The following is a 20,534-nucleotide window of genomic DNA, read 5'->3' as shown; positions in this document are numbered from 1 at the left end:
AAGGTGAGAAAGAGCTCTTTAAACTAGAATTTGTAATTCAAAAGGGGAAAGATTCTTGAGTTTAAAATCCCCTTTGAATGTTATCAACTGTTGCTTTGCAGATGGGATAGCAAAGATAAAAAGGAATTTATTTATCAGTAATGCTCAAAATATGGCACTATTTCCTCCCCAAAGATCTTCTACTGAAAACTTTCAGTATTTTTGAAAAAGATAAATTTCTCCTCTTTGTGTATACTCATTAAACAAGAATATGAACAATGGTCTATATTTCACCGTAAGATGCTACCTACCTAACAGAAAAAATCTTGTACATAAAATTTTAAACAATAATCAATTTCACTACAGAACTCATACAGCTCTATTATTTTCTTAGCTTGATATCCATACCCTCCCCAGTAAGTAACATAATCAACTAAGTTTAACTAATTCATTTGGATAACATGGCTTATAAGCTCTGTGTCCCCTGTTCTAATTCATCTGTAGTATCAAATATGTCATAGGGGTTTTGGTAAACTCTTAACATCTGCCATCTCCTAAAAATAATGTATGTTGGAAACCATCAGATTTAGTGTAGCAGAACCAAACCAGATATCAAAAACACACTATCACTACCACCACTACTGCCACCACCACCAATCTCATCATCTTTTCTATCATCATCGTTGGGAAGCTGGCCAACAAGCATTACTTAGTTGATTAATAAGCACCAATCATTTGCTTTGTTAATGGTTACTTTCTTCTCTGTATCAGACTTTGCTTCTCTCTCTTCTCACCATGACATGTTTACATAGAATTAAGACCTGCATCATACCCTTATCCAAGTGACACCTCCTTCTCTCAAAATATCTTCTCGTCAGTTTATCAACTTCTGATAGATTAACAGAAGTAGAGCAGACTGAAGGATATTTCCCTACCTATCCTACTATGAATAACGTGTTAACCATGCTCTTTTAATAAAATATCTCAACCAGGCTGTATTGGTAAATATAAAGAAGTCTCTGCCACAGATTGTAATATTATGCCAAAGAAATGAAGATTTTCCTTACTCCTTTCCAACAAACTTGAAGGACTAAGTCTCTACACATTTCCAAGGCTAGAACCACACAAGTTCACTCAAGATGACACATCAAAAGCAAGTAATAGCAAATGTCCTGTCTTTCAAGACTAAAGAAAAAACCTTAAATATTTTCTTATCACCAAAAAATTTTATATACTTTTTTATTTATGGACAAGTAAAGAAATCCTTTATTCTCCCAAAGTGGAGTTTAACTTGAAGCAAAAACCTAGACAGGAATGATTAGATGCCTATTGTCCTGTAATGAGAGTCGAGAGTAGATCTGCCAGAGTCAAAATTTATTTTCTGGCCTTTTGATTTCTGAAGTGATATCATTTTACTCTTTGTGTGTCTTCTGGTCATTAGTAGAGCAATGATAGTAAAAATCCTTTCCTAGGTGATCTTTTAGTGGAGAGTAATGAATGCTTACACTGCTGGTAGAAAACTAGGGGCAAGATTTGCGAGAGAATTAAACTTCGTTAGCTTTCCATTTGGCCAGTAATCTTCATCTACTAAGATATGATACAGCAATCAACCTTCATCTTTTAAAGCGGTATACACAATAACAGAATAGCTGCTAAATTAAGAACTAGATGGTTTAATCTGTCATTGTTAAATTTGTCTGTGCATTTCTGACTTGATGACCTCAATCTTTCTGTCAATGTAACTTGGCTGAAGTTTAAAAGACACGAGGAAAAATGTTAAAGATGTAGAGAAGAACTGATCATCATATTATTTCAAGCCAAGTGACACAGTGGGAAGGAACATCTCTATTGTCTGGTTTGATTACAAAGTATTGTGGCTAGATTCTATCTATCAGTAGTCCTGGCTTGTTGAGAGTTTTTTTTTTTTTTTTTAAGTTTGTGATCAAGTAATATGGCATTAAAAAAAATCCCAACAGAATCATTTGCAATTTCACCCTTCAGAGAAAAAAAAACAATCTCAATAGAACATATACAACTAAAAAGGTGATTTCAAACACTAGACAGTTATTTCAATGATGTTATAGTTATTAACATCTCTTTTGATATTGCCTTAAGAATCTATGCAACATTTTTTTTTTTTAATTTGGGGAAATATCACAAAGTCCTTAACAGCTATGTCTGATGATTAATGTTTTATGATCCTAATATTTTGTCAAATCAAGTGAAAGCACAAACACACTGGTAGAACCAAAAAAAGAAAAAGTGCCTTACTTATGTAATTTATTGAGTGACAGTTTCTCTCGGAGTAGGCAATAGTTCTGTCATTCGTTCTACCTTCCATATGTCTGCTCCAGTAGAAACCAAAGATGTAAGTTTTCCTAGAAGCTAAAGATGACATTTAGGGCAATATTTCAAAATTGAAGATAAATAATATTTTCACAGAAACACATATTACTAATCTGGCTATTAATGGTATTAGTATAATAAAACTGGAACAAATATATCTCCTCACCCCCCTTCCAGAAGAATAGATGGATTAATAATATAAATTAGAACTGCTGAGCCCTACTCAGCATTCACTCACATGCTGTGTAATCTGAAATATTTATAACTTCACAGTGTAACCATGGCTAGAAATCCTTTAAATTTGAGGGTTTAAAAAATTATGTTGTTGCATATGGTTTGCAAATGTGTGGAAGAACCAATAGTATGTATATAATCTCTCATAAAGCTAATTAAGAAAGTTAATTAAGAAAGCTTTACTTTAGGAAAAAATGAGCACTAGGTGATTTAATGACCAAATCCAAAATTAATACACAAACTGACCTACAATTTTAATCTTCACTATGCTGGTTGTCTATTGGTTGTATTTAGAATGGAAAAGAGGTTTAAAGTACAATATTGGATTATTAAGGAGGCATTTTCTCTGAGAAAGCCACCTCTGTGTTATTGCAGATAGTGTGGCACAATTCAATCATCTCTGCTCTTAAACTTTAAGAGCTTGACTTCTTACTTGGTTGCAAAATCTGAGTTCTGACTGCTTATCTAAGGAAGCTAAAATATACACACAGTTTGATCAGGTACCAGATTAAAATGCAAATCAAAGTAGACCTAGCCTTATTATAGATGAAATGCAATATCTTACTCTTTTTTTTGAAGACTTATGAACTTCAGAAGTTGTTAAAGTGAAAAAAGCTAAACTATTGAAAAACTTTTCCTTTTTTTTGTTCTGACAGTTGTACTAATGACTGCTGGTGTAGACCTTGGCTTTACTGGCTTCATAATGTTTCTTATTACACTGGGAATTGGATTGTGAAATATTTCGTAAATGCAATAATTCTTAGTAATAGAAGACCTTGCTGTAGTCTTATCATTTGAACAGTGGAAGTTTTATGATCTTTTTGTTTGTTTTTGAAGATAATTTTCAAGTTAGGGCTGTTAGTCTTGACAGCATTCTCCAGAGCAGAATCTATTAATTGATATAAGTGACTTGTTTGCTCCTCATTTATAGCTGATTATACAGTTACATGTCCCTTTGTCTTTTCAAGTCAACACTTCACAAAAAGCAGCAGTAATGTTTCATTTGTGTTCTATTCACTAGTGCATGAAAAGTACAATTAATTTTGCAAATTTAACATTGGAAGTTATTGAAAAATAAAAGTATTTTTAAGACATTGCAGTCAACCCAGATGAGAACCTAACCCTACATTAACATTATATTTCCATACAAAGAGGCTAATAAAGTCTGTGTACAGTGAAAGGTTTGTGCTTCTATAAGGCCTTTCTCAGAAGAATCAGGCATTCATTAAGGTTTGGGTTTTTTTTGCCTTAACATGAGCAACACCTATAAGATTTAGTGAAAATTCTCAGCTATAGAATATTCACCAGAAAATAATTACAGAGAAAAACCATATGGCAGTTTTCCCAACCAAAAGCTCTAAAGACTTGATATTCCTGATAACCCAAGATAAACTCTTCACCCAATAACCAGGGCAGAAGTCAAAGCTGACCACATTTGATGGTGAATCAGTTGGATGTTAAACATAAGAAACTTCCGATGTAGCACCCTGGTAATTTAAGGGAAGATAAGGGTACATTTCTATCGCCATATAGTGCCAATCACATTTAAACGTCTCTAAGGAGGGGTGGCAAAACTCCAATATCTTTGCTATATTTTCAACTTAGAAAATGTGTGACTGTTCACATAGTCTTAATTTGAGGTTGATTTCAAGAAGTGGAAATTCCAGTTTGAATTTGAAGTGGTTTTTGTTGATGTGGTCTTCCACTTATCATTCCATTCACTGCTCCCTTTCTTAAGCTTCATGGCCTCTTTGCTTCTGCATTGTCCTTTGAGGATGATTCATGCATTTTCTTTTTTTCCCCTAGCTCCAGATTTAAACTTAGCAAGAAGAAGGTAAGTAATAAGAGCTCTGGAGACCACCTGGGGCAATGTTAATTTGTTCTTAGTTAATAAAAGTTTGACTCACTCAGGGCCCCTGGGTGGCTCAGTCGTTAAGCGCCTGCCTTTGGCTCAGGTCATGATTCCAGGGTCCTGGGATCGAGCCCCACATGGGGCTCCCTGCTCCGCGGGAAGCCTGCTTCTCCCTCTCCCACTCCCCCTGCTTGTGTTCCCTCTCTAGCTGTCTCTCTCTCTGTCAAATAAATAAATAAAATCTTAAAAAAAAAAAAAGTTTGACTCGCTCTTTTCTCCTATTTCTCCTCTCCTTTGCACTCCTCTTGCCCTCCAAAAGATGACAGGGAAGGAAACTGAAGCAGCTGGCCTTTCTATTTTATAAAATTTGGAAGATACTAACAATTAGGTCTAAATCATTTATAATTCATCAAGATTTTACTTAGGAAAAAAATGCCTACATGTAAAATGTCTTTAATGTGCTTGAAAAGTTTGTTGAAATCATCCTTATCTTGGGACGCCTGGGTGGCTCAGTTGGTTAAGCGACTGCCTTCGGCTCAGGTCATGATCCTGGAGTCCCGGGATCGAGTCCCGGGATCGAGTCCCGCATCGGGCTCCCTGCTCAGCAGGGAGTCTGCTTCTCCCTCTGACCCTCCCCCCTCTCATGCTCTATCTCATTCTCTCTCTCAAATAAATAAATAAAAAGAAAGAAAAATCTTTAAAAAAAAGAAAAAGAAATCATCCTTATCTTGAAACTCATAAAACGTAGCTGACAATTTTAATTTCTTTTGAAACCAGTGCTCCATTATTTTTCCCTTGGGGGATATTCAAATGGGATTTTTCTTCTATTAGTCTCCAACATGGTTTCTAAAATTTTTATTTACAGCTTTATTGAGATACAATTCACAAATAATAAAATTCACCCCCTTTAAAGTATATGATCCAGTGGTTTTTAAAAAACACATTCAGTTTTGAAACCATCCCCACTATCTAATTTTTGTTTCTGAATTTCAAAATGTCATTTACAGGTGACATGAATTTTGGAAGCTTTCATAAAGACAGTAGTTTATTTTAGTAATTATTTCTTCTTTGTTATTCTGATAGTCACCTTAGAACATTGAGCTATAATTAGCAACATCATATTGCCTAAATTATAGAGTAGTCTATCAAATCTGGAGAGACACTTTGGACTTCTAAGATAGTACAATCTTTAAGAATATTCAATATTGCAGGAGTTGTCCTTTTTTAAAATATCTGATTAAGTCTTTATTTAAATTCCAGCGAGTTAACATACAGCGTAATATTAGTTTCAGGTAAAGAATTTAGTGATTCAACAATTCCATACATCACCCAGTGCTCATCACGACAAGTTCACTCCTTAATCCCCATCACCGATTTAACCTATCCCTTACCCACCTCCCCTCTGGTAACCATCTGTGTGTTTTCTGTAGTTAAGAGTCCGTTTCTTGGTTTGCCTTTCTTTTTTCCCTTCATGTTTGTTTTGTTTCTTAAATTCCACATATGAGTGAAATCACAAGTATAGTATTGTCTTTGACTTTTTTTGCTTAGCATAATACTCTCTAGCTCCATTCATGTTGTTGCAAATGGCAAGATTTCATTCTTTTTCACGGCTGAGTAATATTCCATTGCAAACCACACATGCATACACATACACACATAAACACAGGTGTATACATGCAGGACTTGTCCTTTAGTGCATAGGACTATAGTGTGTATCGGGTGATGAATAGGAATTTGGAGCATTCGACAGCCCCAATGCTTTATCAAATATAGTATGTGATGAACTGTTGTTTTAATCAATAATTTGCATCTAGTCCCACTTGAGATTTGTCATCTCTGTTTCCCATGGAATGACACTGAACTAATTTCATTGATACCAACTTGATAGACTGAATAGAAGCGGTAGACATAGGCTGTCAGTCTTTAACAAGTATCACAGATTTGTAGGGCTGTTGAGAAGATGGTTCAAAGATGCAGTTAATCATTATTCCTTTCATAATAGTAGGTGCTGTGAGCTGTGATAGTTTGGTCACTGCTAAGTGTGACACAGAATTCAAAAGTCTTTTTCTTAGTTTACACCAGGAAACACTCTCTAAAGAGAAGAATATTGGCAGATATATATGGATGTGTTACTAAGACATTATATTAGTAGATAGGTATTTATATATGGGTTAATGTGAGAATACTTCAGATGTGGGACCAGTGTAGTCAAGAAAAATGCAGTCATAATGAAACAGTGGAAAATGTACTAAATAAGCAACAACACTAAACTAATCTGTGTGACTGATAAAATAACAGTGAAGTCATAATAATAACTGTAGTAATTCAACATTATGTGCCAGGTATTTTTGCACGCATTGTAACATTTAGACAGCACATGCCCTACAAGGTAAGCATTAGTATCCTTCTTTGAGTGATGAGAAAACCAAAGATTAAAGTTTGTGACTTGGGCGCCTGGGTGGCTCAGTCGATTAAGGGTCTACCTTCGGCTCAGGTCATGATTTCAGGGTCCTGGGATGGAGCCCCATGTCAGGTTCCCTGCTTAGTGGGGAGCCTTCTTCTCCCTTCCTTCCCCTCCTGTGCTCTCTCTCACTATCTCTGTCTCTCTCTCTAAAATAAATAAATAAAATCTTTTAAAAATAAAGCTTGTGACTTGACTAAGGTCACCCAGGAAGTACATTGTAGAATCAGGATTATAAATGCAGGTCTATTTTATTCTAGGATCAGGGTTCTTAGACACTTTTAAAGCAATGGACTTGATAGAGGTCATTTGGTGAGTCCTAGAAATGTGGAGTCATGTAAAGGTTTAGGTAGTCTTGCCATGGTCATGTGTTTCTTTGATAAATTTTTCTGGTTTTATTCCTCTCTTGTCTCCACAGACTTAGGAAATAATAAGTTTATATAGCAAATAAGTCCATCCCACATGTTCTGTTTTTTATATTGGTGGGGGTATGTGTTTGACTTCCATGTGGCCTTTTGGTGCACAGAGCATTTTCAAGAGAAACATTTTTCCTTTATTCACCATCTGCATTATAGTTCAACCTATTTACAACACTGTAAAATCACTTAAATTTGAAAATAAACAAAACTACTACCTTTGAAATAGATCACCCATAAGATTTATGTTCCTTGGACATTTCCCCCTTTGGAGTTTTAAATAGATTAAGAAGTTGGAAGTGGCCAACTTTAGCTTCCAATGACCAAACAGTTGCGTTTTCATAGGAAAAACACTGCTAGATAGGTTCGAGAAGATGGGGAATGTTTTTACTGAGACTCAATTAATCAGGGGGTAGCAATAGGGAATGAATTATATTTAAGTCAAGAAATCATTTTTCTCTTGTATTTCTATTTCCTTTTATTACCCATCCTTGAAATCAGTAGGTGTGAGGATGAGCAAGCACAAATAAATACGTACGGCTTTTAGGACTACAAAAAATTATTATGTTCACCCTTTGGAATTACATGAAAATGATTATAATTTTTTAATATTTCATTTAAAACACATGTAAACCTCCACTACTGATAAATTTTCTAGTTGGATACAATATCAGAGGTTCTAAAGATTGTGGGTGGCTGATATTTCAACGAGGAATACAAATAGTGATTTATTTTCATTTTTTAGTACTACCCATTTCATTTGAGATCTGTATGGCTTAAAAATACTTCCAGACACTTTATCCAAAAATATTTAATCACTTTAAGATTCACAGAACATCGTTTTCAAGGGCAATACTTTGAGTTTTTAATGTTGAGAATTCTGAACACTGTTTATCACACTTCCATGCAGTTGAAAAAATAATCGTGATGAATCTAGTTTGTATTTTCATGCTTTAAATTCATAAATATTGCCAAGTTCATAATTCAGTTAAAATCTAAAGTGTGTATTCAACAATTTTAAATTTGCTGATTTTTCCATTAGCATTAAACAGCTGTTCTCCATTTCCACTAAGGATAAGACCAGAAAGAACGACACTTGCAGCGTGAAGGATATAGACTAGCAGTAGCAAAATCTTCCTATCAGCTCAGTGAGATGCTAGACAACATTATCAAGGGAGTTGTTAGTCATCTATGCCAGAGATTTTAAAGAAGTCAGTGGTGTTTCTGGGAATGTATTTGGTGCAGTTTTCAATCCAAAACAAAAAGAAGAGTGTAATAATTTCTGAAGCTTTTTTTCAGCCCTATAATTCCATGAACAATTTATTATAATAAATATCTTACTTAATTGCAGCATGTCATCATAAGAAGTGGGAAACGTATTTCAGGAAAGCAAATACATTAACCTATACAGCTATTTGAATACACCAACACTGGGCAATTAAGAAGCCATTTTGAGGAAGGAATGTCCAACTCCAGATCTATAACCCCAACTTCCTACTAGACACTTTGACCAAAACACATGCATGTCTTATAGGCACCTCAAAACCCAAAAAGGCTTTTCAAAACCAAAGTTATTTATAATATTCTCAAATCAGTTATTCATCTTGTGTTGATGTTTTTTCCACCAACCCAACAGCCTCAGAGACAAAGGTGAGTCATACGTGACATTGTCCCATCATCCTTTCCCTCATCCCAAATTTTCACTCATTTCATTAACTCTGATATACTTACAGAAATATATCAAGTCAGTCCCTTCCTCTTTGTCTCCAGTGCCATTGATTCACTTTAGTAAAAAGGTATATCTCTTATTTTTTTAAGATTTCATTTCTTTATTTGAGAGAGAGAGAGAGTGAACACACATGAGCGGGAAGTAGGGACAGAGGGAGAGAGAGTAGCAGACCCCCACAAGCAGGGAGCCCGACATGGGGCTCGATCCCAGGACCCCGAGTTCATGACCTGAATTTCTTTGTCTCTTTGCTGCTTAAAGCCTGGCAGTGGCTCCCACTTGCATGTATAGGTTAAAGTTAAAAATCCTAATTATGGGGGTGCCTGGGTGGCTCAGTCGGTTAAGCGTCTGCCTTCGGCTCACGTCATGATCCCAGGGTCCTGGGATCGAGCCTCACATGGGGCTCCCTGCTCCCTCTCCCACTCCCCCTGCTTGTGTTCCTTCTCTGGCTGTGTCTCTCTCTGTCAAGTAAATAATAAACAAAATCTTTCCAAAAAAGAATCCTAATTATGAGTTAAAAAATTTCCTTTCTTGGTTTAGTACTTGATGATATCTCTGGCCCCATCTCCCACCCTTCTCCGTATAAAATTCACTCACCCAGTAGGAACAACTCATTTTCTTTCCAGGGGTCTGCTTGTTTAGCCTATGCCTTCTGCCTGGATCTTTTTATTTGCCTGCCCAACTAACCATTTTCAAATATAATCTGTAGGGTAACCCACTTGTCTCGCTCCTGTTTGATGCTTACATGGTAACAGCCTCTATTATAGTACGTACTGCATCATATTGCCATTACCACTTGTCTGTCCCTCTCATTAGACTGACCTGCATGGGGCATAGTAACAGTAAATATATAGGTCATATTTGTGTCTCCAGTACCTTGATAGATCTAGCACACAGTTGAAGTTTAAAATGCTTATTAGTATTACTATCCATCGAGTAGAATTTGTCCCAGAGTTGGAAGGAGCTAAAATACACTTACTCTGGGTTCATATAGTTGCACAGCTTTCTTTAAGTTGCGTGTTAATTTTTACCCTTGTACAAATGGTCAACTTGAAGAAAAAATTGGCCCCATTGTAGCAAAACTGTTCGAGGTGAAGCTGTAAATTGGGCTAGATTCTCCCATGCAGTGCTTGGCTCTGGTTTTAGACATGACTCACTAAAGACTAGTCTATCTCCAGCAAGCTAAGCAATGAACTTTTCTGGAAGAACTTGTCAAAAAGTCTAACAGAAAACATTTTAAAATGTTTGAAGACAGAGAATTAAAGTTTCTTACTACTTTACACATCTCAATTTTGAATTATATTATTTTGTATTTTTCAGCTTCATTGAGATATGATTGACAAATAAAATCGTAATACATTTAAAGGGTACAACATGATGATTTGATATATGTATACATTGTGAAAGGTTTCTCACCATTGAGTTACTTAACACATCCATAACCTCACATATTTACCTTTTTTTGTGGTGAAAAAACTTAAGTTCTACTCTCTTGGCAAATTTCAATTATACAGTATTATCAACTATAGTAACCATTTTATACATTATATTCTCAGACCTGTTCATCTTAAGACTGAAAGTTTGTAGCCTTTTACTGGCCTCTCCTATTCCCTCACCCACCCCAGCATCTATTTCTATGAGTTTGACTTTCTCACTTTTTGTTCCTTTCATTTCTTCCTTCCTGCCTACCTCCCTTTCCTCCCTCCCTTTCCTCCCTCCCTCCCTCCCTTCCTTCCTTCCTTCCTTCCTTCCTTCCTTCCTTCCTTCCTTCCTTCCTTCCTTCCTTCCTTCCTTCCTCCCTCCCTCCCTCCCTCCCTCCCTCCCTTCCCTCCTTCCTTCCTTCCTTCCTTCCTTCCTTCCTCTTTCCTTCTTTCCTTCCCTCCCTTCCCTCTTCCTAAGATTGCATATATAAGTGATACCATGCAGTATTTGTTTTTCTCTGTCTGGTTTATTTCATTTAACATAATATCTTTGAGGTTAATCCATGTTGCTGCAAAGAATGATTCTCTTGTTTTTAAGGCCGAATAATATTTCGTCTCTCTCTCTTTCTCTCTCTCTCACAAACACAAACACGCATGCACGCACACACACACAGACATACACATACACACACACCCCACATTTTCTTGATCCATTCATGTGTTGCTGACAAACACACTTAGGTTGTTTTCATACGTTGGCTAGTGTGAATAATGCTGCAATGAACATGGAATATAGATATCTCTTTGAGATGGTGGTTTGTTTCCTTTGGATGTATACTCAAAAGTGGGATTACTGTATCACATGGTGGTTCTATTTTTAACCGTTTGAGGAAGCTCCATACCGTTTTCCATAATAGTTGTACCAGTTTACTTTTCCATCAATAGTGTACAAAGTTTCTCTTTTCTTCACATCCTTACCAGCAATTGGTATCTCTTGTCTTTTTGATGATACTGGCCACCCTAACAGGTGTAAGGTGGTATCCCATTGTGGTTTTGATCTGCATTTCTCTGATGATGAGTGATGTTGTGCACATTTTCATGGACCTGTTGGTTATTTGTATGTCTTCCTGGGCAAAATGTCGATTCAGGTCCTTTGCCCATTTATTAATTGTTTTTTTTTTTTTAATTTTTATTTTTGCCATTGAGTTATCTGAGTTCCTTGTATATTTTGAATATTAACCCCTTATTGGATATGTGGTTTACAAATATTTTCTCCCATTTCATAGGTCATCTTTTCATTTTGTTGATGGTTTCTTTTGCCATGTGGAAGCTTTTAATTTGATGTGGTCCTACTTGTTCACTTGGCCTTTGCTTTGTTGCCTTTCCTTTTGGTTTCAAATCCAAAAACTCATAGTCAAGACTGATGTGAAGGAGCTTATCCCTATGTTTTCTTCTAGGAGTTTAATGGTTCTAGGTCTTATAGTCTGATCTTTAATACATTTTGAATTGATTTTTATGAGTGATATAAGATAGGGGTCCATTCTTTTGCATGTAGCTGTCCGGTTTCCCAACACTAGTTATTGAAGACACTGTCCTTTCCTCATTGTATAATCTTAATCATTAATAACTTTCTTTTTAAAAATAACTCTCTTAATATAAAGCTAATATAACTAAATTGTGTAGTTAATTCATGAACCAGTAGCCCATGGCCTAAAAAGAAATTAATCTGTAAAAAGTCAGATTTTACCAAAATAAGAATTATAATAAAATTGGGGAAAAAGTGATTCATGGAGTTATTTTGCAAATTACTTATGCTTGTTTTCATTAATGCATTTGTTACTCTGATAGTAGGGAGGGATTTTGAAATTTTGGTAGGTTAATAAACCCTAAAAGTTCATTTGGACTTTTTTGTAGAAATCTTATAGATAGTCTAATGATTTTTCCTTATTTAAAACAACAACCAAGTAATTAATCTTACTGTAGTGTTGCATCTCTGATGAGTTATGTTAGTCTCTGCTAGATCATTGTCAGTGATGAGTTGCTGGCTACCTCAAGAGGCAGCCCATTCCTTTTGCCTTTCATAAGATGTTTGCTCACACTGAGTTGTCATTTCGCTCAGATTTACCTTCTGGAGCTTCACAGAGTAAATGTATTCCTTCTCTTATATGGTAGCCAAGTTACTTGAAATGGACATCAAGTGTCCCCTAAGTTTCTTTTCCTCACACTAAACATTGTGGAATTTTAGGCTTACTCACAATCTTGCTTGCCTGCTTCTGTAAATATTTGTTTTTTTTTTTTTTTAAGATTTTTACTTATTTATTTGAGAGCGAGAATGAGAGAGAGAGAGAGAGAGAGAGCATGAGAGGGGGAGGGTCAGAGGGAGAAGCAGACTCCCCGCCGAGCAGGGAGCCCAATGCGGGACTCGATCCCGGGACTCCAGGATCACGACCTGAACCGAAGGCAGTCGCTTAACCAACTGAGCCACCCAGGCGCCCCTGTAAATATTTGTTTTTAAAATATGGTACGAAGAATTGCATATGATACTGCAGATGTGATCCGACTATCTTGTGGTAGGGCTTTGCAACTCATGATCTGGATACTTTACATATGTAATTGGAGCATAATTTTGGCTTAATAGTTGGTAGGTGTGTGAAAATTTCAAAATAAATATCTGAATGCAACTTGATTTATGTATGGAAATGTAGGTCATTTTACTCAGTTCTTATTTGAAGTCCTTTCACACTTTCTTACAGATTTTTTTCCTTAAATCTGAAACTAATTAATTTCCACTGTTGCAAGTTCTGACTGTTTTAATCTGCTTCATAAGCTCACTTGAAAACTCCATACCCTTTTTTGATAAACCTTCCCTCCCCACTTTACCAGTGTTCAAGATATTTTAGAACAGTTTTTGAAGTATTTCTGCTGAGTTAGCACTGAGCAAAAACTTTCCCATTATGATATCAACAACTTGTAAAGGAGTAAATAAGAAGCTTAAGCAAAAAAGAATTTAAATGTCCAATAACAGTAAGCAAATAGCTGCCATATAAAGAAGTATTATGAGGAGAAGAGAATTTTGCTTTCTAATTAAAAAGAGTGAAAAGTAGCTTCCTAGGTTGAAAAAATTGTCATAAGGCCGTTTAATTCTTGTTTTGGAGATGTATTTTTTATTGAAATATAGTTGACATACAATATTATAGTAGTTTTAGGTGTACAACCATAGCGATTAGAGAATTATATACATTATAAAATGCTCACCTTAAGTGTAGTTACCATCTGTGACAATACATATTTACAATACCATTGACTCTCTTTCCTAGGCTATACTTTTTTTTTTTTTTTTTTTTTTTTTTTTAATTCTCGCTTGGAAATTTTACTCGTCCTGGGGAAAGGAAGGCAGACAGCCCCTACTTTCTGCTGAGGGTGCCACAAGCCCTCACTATTTCCGGTTGCCGTTGATAGGGAGGTTCCCATGCTTGGAGGAGGCCAAGAAGGCCTTGAGCTTGGGCAGGGTGCGGAGGCTCCTAGGTAGGCTGAGAGCAGCAGGGAGGAGTCCAGGCAGCTGAGGGCCAGGACCTGGTGAATCAGCGACAAGTCCAGCAGGTTGAAGTCTGCGAAGGAGATCCTGTTGCCCATGATGAAGGCCTGAGCCCCCTGGTTCTGGGACAGCAGGGTCTCAAAAGTCTTCAGGTGCCCATAAGTGCCTTCACATACTCCTACTTGCTTGCCTCCTAGTAGTTGTAGATGAGGATGAGGTATTTGCAGTGGATATTCTCCATGCCATCATTCACCATGTCCACCAGGGCCACCTCCCACTGGTCCTTCCCAGACAGCCCGAAGGAGTGGCCTGGGTATCACAGGATGCCATCAGACTGGTACAGGGTAAGGTCTCCCTCCTGGAACGTGGGAAGTTGCCCATACAGACAGGAGGCCTTGAGGGAGCCCTGCAGCCAGGTCTCCACCTCCTCCTTCCAGCTCTGGCTTCGAACAGGGGAGTAGACCTCGGTGACAGAGCTCTTATGCTAGACCTTTCATCCCCAGGGCTTATTTATTTTATAACTGGAAGTTTGTACCTCTTAACCTCCATCCTCCTTCCCTCTGGCAACCACCACTTAAGGAAGTTTAGGTAGAAACATGTTGCTGATTTAATAATGAAATTAAAAAGTATAATGCCTGTGTTTGCTTCCTTCACAGAAAATATTCTATGACTCTCTGTACTTCCCATATTATTTCAATTTTGATGATAAAGTTTCTGGCAAATTGTTTTATATGAAAATTTGAACTGACTAGAAAAAAAAATATCTCAACTTGATTATTTGCCTTACCAAACAATTTACAGTTTACATAGTTCCTCTGGCATTTAAATTTTTATTTATTTTTTTTCCAAGTTTTTATTTAAATTTCTTTCTTTCTTTCTTTCTTTCTTTCTTTCTTTCTTTCTTTCTTTCTTTCTTTCTTTCTTTCTTTCTTTCTTTAAGATTTTTAAGTAATCTCTACACCCAATGTGAGGCTCGAACTCACAGCCCCGAGATCAGGAATTTCATGCCTTATCTACTGAGCCAGCCAGGCACCCCTCCTTTGATTTTTTAAAGGGAGAAATAATAAAAATAAAAACTTCTATGCTTTTAGTTGCACATTTATTACACAAAGGAAGGAATACCTGTATGAGGTCTCTATTCATCCAGGAAAAGCCTATTTTTATCAATTACTGTTAGCTTTATTAAACTCTGGGTAAATTTTTCTAAGTTCTAAGAATATAGTGGACAGAAAAACCAGATTTGCTGTTAACTGAAAATGTCTTTGTAAAAACTTCAGTAATGAAAATATTAAGGGTAATGTCTACTTTTATTGAAGTATGCTATTAAAAATATCTTGCCCTATTTGTAACTTGCCTTGTGCTTTTCATATTATACTTTGATTTTTTTCAAGTTCATTAACACATCAGTGGGAAATTGAATTTAAAGACCATGTTTTTCACACAGCACTTTTTATTATTTTCCTGGCAGTTCTAAAATGAAATGTGAACTTTGGTAATGCTAAAATATCAAAACATGTTATTTTTCTCCAGCATATTATTGGAGGACTTTAATCTTTATTTTCTTTAATTGACATGTGACAAATCTGTTTATCACAGGCATTTTCTACTACATGGAAAAATTGCTAACCTGTGGGAGTGACAGATGATTTTGAGAATATAACTTTAATCATTATGTCTTTTGTTACCAAGTAGGAAGAATGCATTAGATAATGGTAGTTCTTTTTGTGACATTTCATTCTGTCAACGTTTCCATGATAACCTCTTATATAATATAATTCAAGTTTATTAACTGCATATGTTTACTGTAAGTTAAAGTTTCTCCTAAAAAAAAGCTTTGGCAATTACATTTCAACTTTTCATTGAAAATGGGGTTTCATTGTACTGATCTTTCTCCTATATGTTTATAAGTGTTACTTCACTTATTCCCAGGATCAACACATTTTCTGGTAAATTCTTTTAAGACCATAAATACTGCTCTGATTTCTATATTGTTGATCACAAGCCAGTCTTATAAATTTGTGGATACTTTGCTTATGATTAGATGAAGACTGATAAATTATGACTACATATGCAAGCCAAATGAGCAATCCCTCTGTGTGCACACGTTGGAAATGAATGTTGATTATATTTTGTTTTCTTAATGACTCCATCTTTCATCTTTCAATTCCCCATCCCTCTCCAAAACACACACTTTGGGATATCCATGATTATGGTAGTTCTCAAATCTGAAAGTGTTCAGACTTCCAGATTCTACTCTACTTAGGTAATGGGTATTTTTCATAGCACATAGAGAATTTACTGCTAGTAATTTAAAATTTTTAAATTTCACAGGATACTTGAAACACTAAACAAATTCCCATTACTCAGTAATTTTTATGCAGTAGAGAATTGGGCTGTGGATGGGAAAAACAGTAATCCTTCTTTTAACAAGACTCAAAATAACTTAATTGTCAATTAACCTGAATTTTCTGTTGTCTTTCAGAAAAAATGAATTTAAGTAAAAGGGAAATTTTTGCTGAGTATTTTGGGGCCAATTAATATTCAATTAAATATTATCTAAACCTTCTACAACCATAGAACTCTGCCATCAATTCTAAATTCAGCTTTTACTTACAAAGTGAAAGTAGAGAGCTAGATCTTAAGTTGGATGGTTGTCAAATGTTTGGTGTAGGTAATGAGATAGTTGCTGTAGGCTGATATTATTTATGGAGATTGGGGAAATCTTAAAATGTGACCTGAAATATGGGTATCAGTTTCCAGTAGGTAGGTAGGGAAGAGGAAGGCATTCCAATTGAGTATAATGGTACAAGTGGTCTGACTGGCCAAGATGCAAGGGTAGAATTAGGATATGGGTTTGGCTAGACCAACAGATTCTTATATTAGAGCAAGGAACAGGTGCATAGACACGTCAATCAGGTTGTGCTCCCAAAAGATTAATCTTGTAATATTGTATACAATGAACCACAGGTGAAGAGCGAAGACAGATGGATCAGTCAATTAGAATACTCTGTATTTGTTCTGGAAACATATGAAAATGTCAAGAATTGGTTGGTAAGAAGCAATGGCAATTTAAAGGATGGTATGGGATTGATTATGACTTGAGAACTGGTTCTGAAAGCCAAGGAAGAAATAACCAAAGACATGGAATAGTCAGCATCTAAGTGATTGTATACTGTGCTTTGGGGGCAGCATGACAAAGGGGTTAAGAATGTGGGCTCTACGTTTAAAGTACCCTAGTTCTAACTCTCCCTACCAGAGTGTCCTCAACTGTAAAAGGTGGTTTATTGGAAGGCATACCTTATATAAAGTCGTAAGTGAATCAATATGTATTATGTTCCTAGAAGAGAGTATTAGTGTAAAAAGGGGTGATAGGCAAAATTATTGACTCACTGACAGAAATCAGAGAGTCCGGCAAGACCCTTCACCATGTGCCTGCTAGGTAGGAACGTGAACCAGCATATTTTAGAAAGCTTTATAGCTATAAGGCACCCATAAAACATATTTTATTCAATTGTCTCTTAATCAGAGATTAATTCAGAGCACCCTATTCTCTTAGCTTCCTACTAAAATTAAGTTATTTGACTTGCTCCATAAATCATGCTTCCTGTTACATCATTACATGTCTCTGTACCATACTGATGAGTAGCTGTAAATGCACCTGCAGCTAACCTTTATGAGTGAAGGACACCTACACACAAACAATGCCAAGGCAGTGTGCCATGTTCTGAATCAGGCTTGGCATATATGACTCTAGGAAGGCAATTTTCTTCAGTTTATGTAAGGCCTGTTGATATTATTGCAGTTTATTTGCCTGTAGAGTCCATTTACATTGCCAAAAGATAAGTTTGACACTTTCATTTGTACCGACACAGCCAATGAATATACAATTTTTTTGTTCTGCATCACCTAGTCTCCTTGATGCAAAGTTGCTCAGTAAAGATTTTTTCTCGATCAATTTTCTCATCTGCAAGCAAACATCCACCCAGCCAGTGGGAGTTTTCCTGCCCTTGCAACAGATTTATACCCCCTGGGTTTTCACGATGTGGCATGCTTTGCAAGGAAGTCAGAATAAATTAAGAAAAAATTTAGGGGCTGCCCAAATAGCCGTTTTCCAGTCTGGGTACCAGAATGACTGCTGCTGAATATTTTTCTCCTTCCACACCAATAATTCTTTTTACACATAAACACAAGGTGTTCATAGGAGATCTCTTTGAGAAACTTGGGTTGAGACCGTTTTTGTTTTTTTTTTTTATAGAGATGTTACAACTCTAAATTTTTGCTTACTCCTCTTATGCTTCTATACATTAAAACAAGATTTGGGAAACACTAGGACTGAGATTGGCTTTCAAAACCTGAATCTTTCATTTAGAAAACCACAGAGCTACATATGAATGTAAAATATGAAAAAGGCTATATATAGGAGAAACCAACAGTACTTTCTGAATTACATAATCCGCAAGACTCCAGCTGTTTTCATGTAATGGTTTGTCTTACATACATCTTACTTTCTTATCGCATCCAGTAGTCTTCCTCGACATTTCACGCTGGATAAGTGTTAGTCAGAAATATCTTAGAAGGGGCGCCTGGGTGGCTCAGTTGGTTAAGCGACTGCCTTCGGCTCAGGTCATGATCCTGGAGTCCCGGGATCGAGTCCCGCGTCGGGCTCCCTGCTCGGCAGGAGTCTGCTTCTCCCTCTCCCACTCCCCCTGCTTGTGTTCCCTCTCTCGCTGTGTCTTTCTCTGTCAAATAAATAAATAAAATCTTAAAAAAAAAAAAGAAATATCTTAGAAAACTTACACGTCCATCCAGATGCATATATATATATATATATATATATATATATATATATATATATATAACTTGTCAAGTTTTGAGTATTAACTAGTGACAACTATTGTAGTAAATTAAATTTATTCTAGGAGACTGAGACTCAGGATAGGGTACTTAACTCCCTGAGAGGCTGAGATAATGTTGGTGTTTTCATTTCAGACTACATCTGTCCTCAACTTTGCTTTATCTATGCAAGCAATTTTGTAGGCTAGTGCATTAGGTAAAACCTGCAGTGTTCTTGTGGATATAGGAATTTCACATTGGATTTCTTTGTGGTTATCATAAGGGAATATTCTATTCACAATTTTAATTTATAAAAATTTTAAAGGACGCAAACAATGAATCATGGAACACTACATCAAAAACTAACAAAGTACTGTATGGTGACTAACATAACATAATAAAAAATTTTAAAAAATTTTAAAGGAAAAGCCATTCAAATAATGGGAGGACTTTAGCAATGCTGTATTATATACTATTGGTTTGCTAAAGTCACTTAAAAGGGACTTCTATTAAGGCATTCCCAGAACTTCCATTATGACACCCATGCTTTGGTAGAGAAGGAATGCCTGACTATGGAACATGACTATGTTATTATTTATTTATTTGCATATGGAACTTCCCATCATTAAAAAACAAAATGGTTGATCAACCAAGCCATGAAGTGGAGTCTGTAGGACCACTCTCAAGTTGGTGCTGAAGCCACAAATAATTTGTCCAAGCATGGTGCTTACATGCCAGTAGCAATTGTCTTCCTGGCTGCCACTTCTCCCTCAGGCTATTCCTATGTCCCCATGAGTAGGTCACAGTGATCATTGGGTTAGGAGAAGAAGACTCATGTTTGATTTATAGAAGGTTCTGCAATCAGACAGTATGCTATCACAAGGCAGAAGTCATATTACAGCCCTACTTGGGAATATCCCTAATGGGTAATAAGAAAGGACAATCCTCCATGTGAGCAGAGCTCCGAACTCCAGTGTTTATCTGGAGGCCCAGTTCGCCTGCAGAGCAAAATGTCCTAAAGAATGCATCTACACTAATTCATGGACAGTAGCTATTAGCATGAACAGATGGTCAGGGACTAAACAGGAACAAAAATAAAGGATTGATGACAAGAGGTTTGGGAAAGAGGAATTTGGATGGACCTCTTAGAACGGTCTCAAATGTGTAGATATTTGTGTCTTGTGTAAATTCTCCCTAAATACATTTACTGCAAAGGTGCCCTTTCAATAATCAAGTAGACAAAATGACCTATACGGTGGATGTCAAGTAAACTTTTATCCTCAGCTACCCCAGAGGTTATTCAAAATAGCTCACGAAGGAAAAAATGGTCTTGGTGGCAGGAATGGAAAGTATGCCTGTGCTCAATTACATTGACTTTCCCTCCCCAAGACATTCCTGGCTATCATCACTGTTGTGTCCAAAGTCAATCTATAGCAGTGACCAATTCTGATCCCCTCCATTTATTGGAGGGTGTCAGATACCTGCCATCATGGTTGTGAGGGGTTGTGGAGAGAGTTGTCTTCATTGGAATAGAAACTTATTTTGGATATGGATTGTCCTTCATTGTTTGCCATATTTCTGCCAGCATCACTGTCTGTGAACTTCTTGCATACCCTAGTCACCATCCTGATTTGCCATACAGCACTGCTTCTGAATGAAGCATGAATTTATGGTGAGAGTGTGTGGGCCAGTGGGCTGACATTCCCAGGATTCCCTCCTTTTATCTTATCA

General features: G+C 36.4%; 1 pseudogene; it reads right to left on the bottom strand.

The window, feature by feature from the left end:
* Positions 1-13,871: 13,871 nt before the first annotated feature.
* On the bottom strand, positions 13,872-18,508 carry LOC123845301 (glutathione S-transferase P-like; annotated as a pseudogene).
* Positions 18,509-20,534: the final 2,026 nt, after the last annotated feature.

The sequence above is a fragment of the Mirounga angustirostris genome, unplaced genomic scaffold, assembly GCF_029215605.1.
Source record: "Mirounga angustirostris isolate CCGP_5_RB_7025 unplaced genomic scaffold, mMirAng1.0.hap1 SCAF_11, whole genome shotgun sequence".
NCBI classification, from domain to species: Eukaryota; Metazoa; Chordata; class Mammalia; order Carnivora; family Phocidae; genus Mirounga; species Mirounga angustirostris.
Note: the sequence above shows the minus strand (reverse complement) of the source record. Positions and strands in the feature narration are given on the sequence as shown.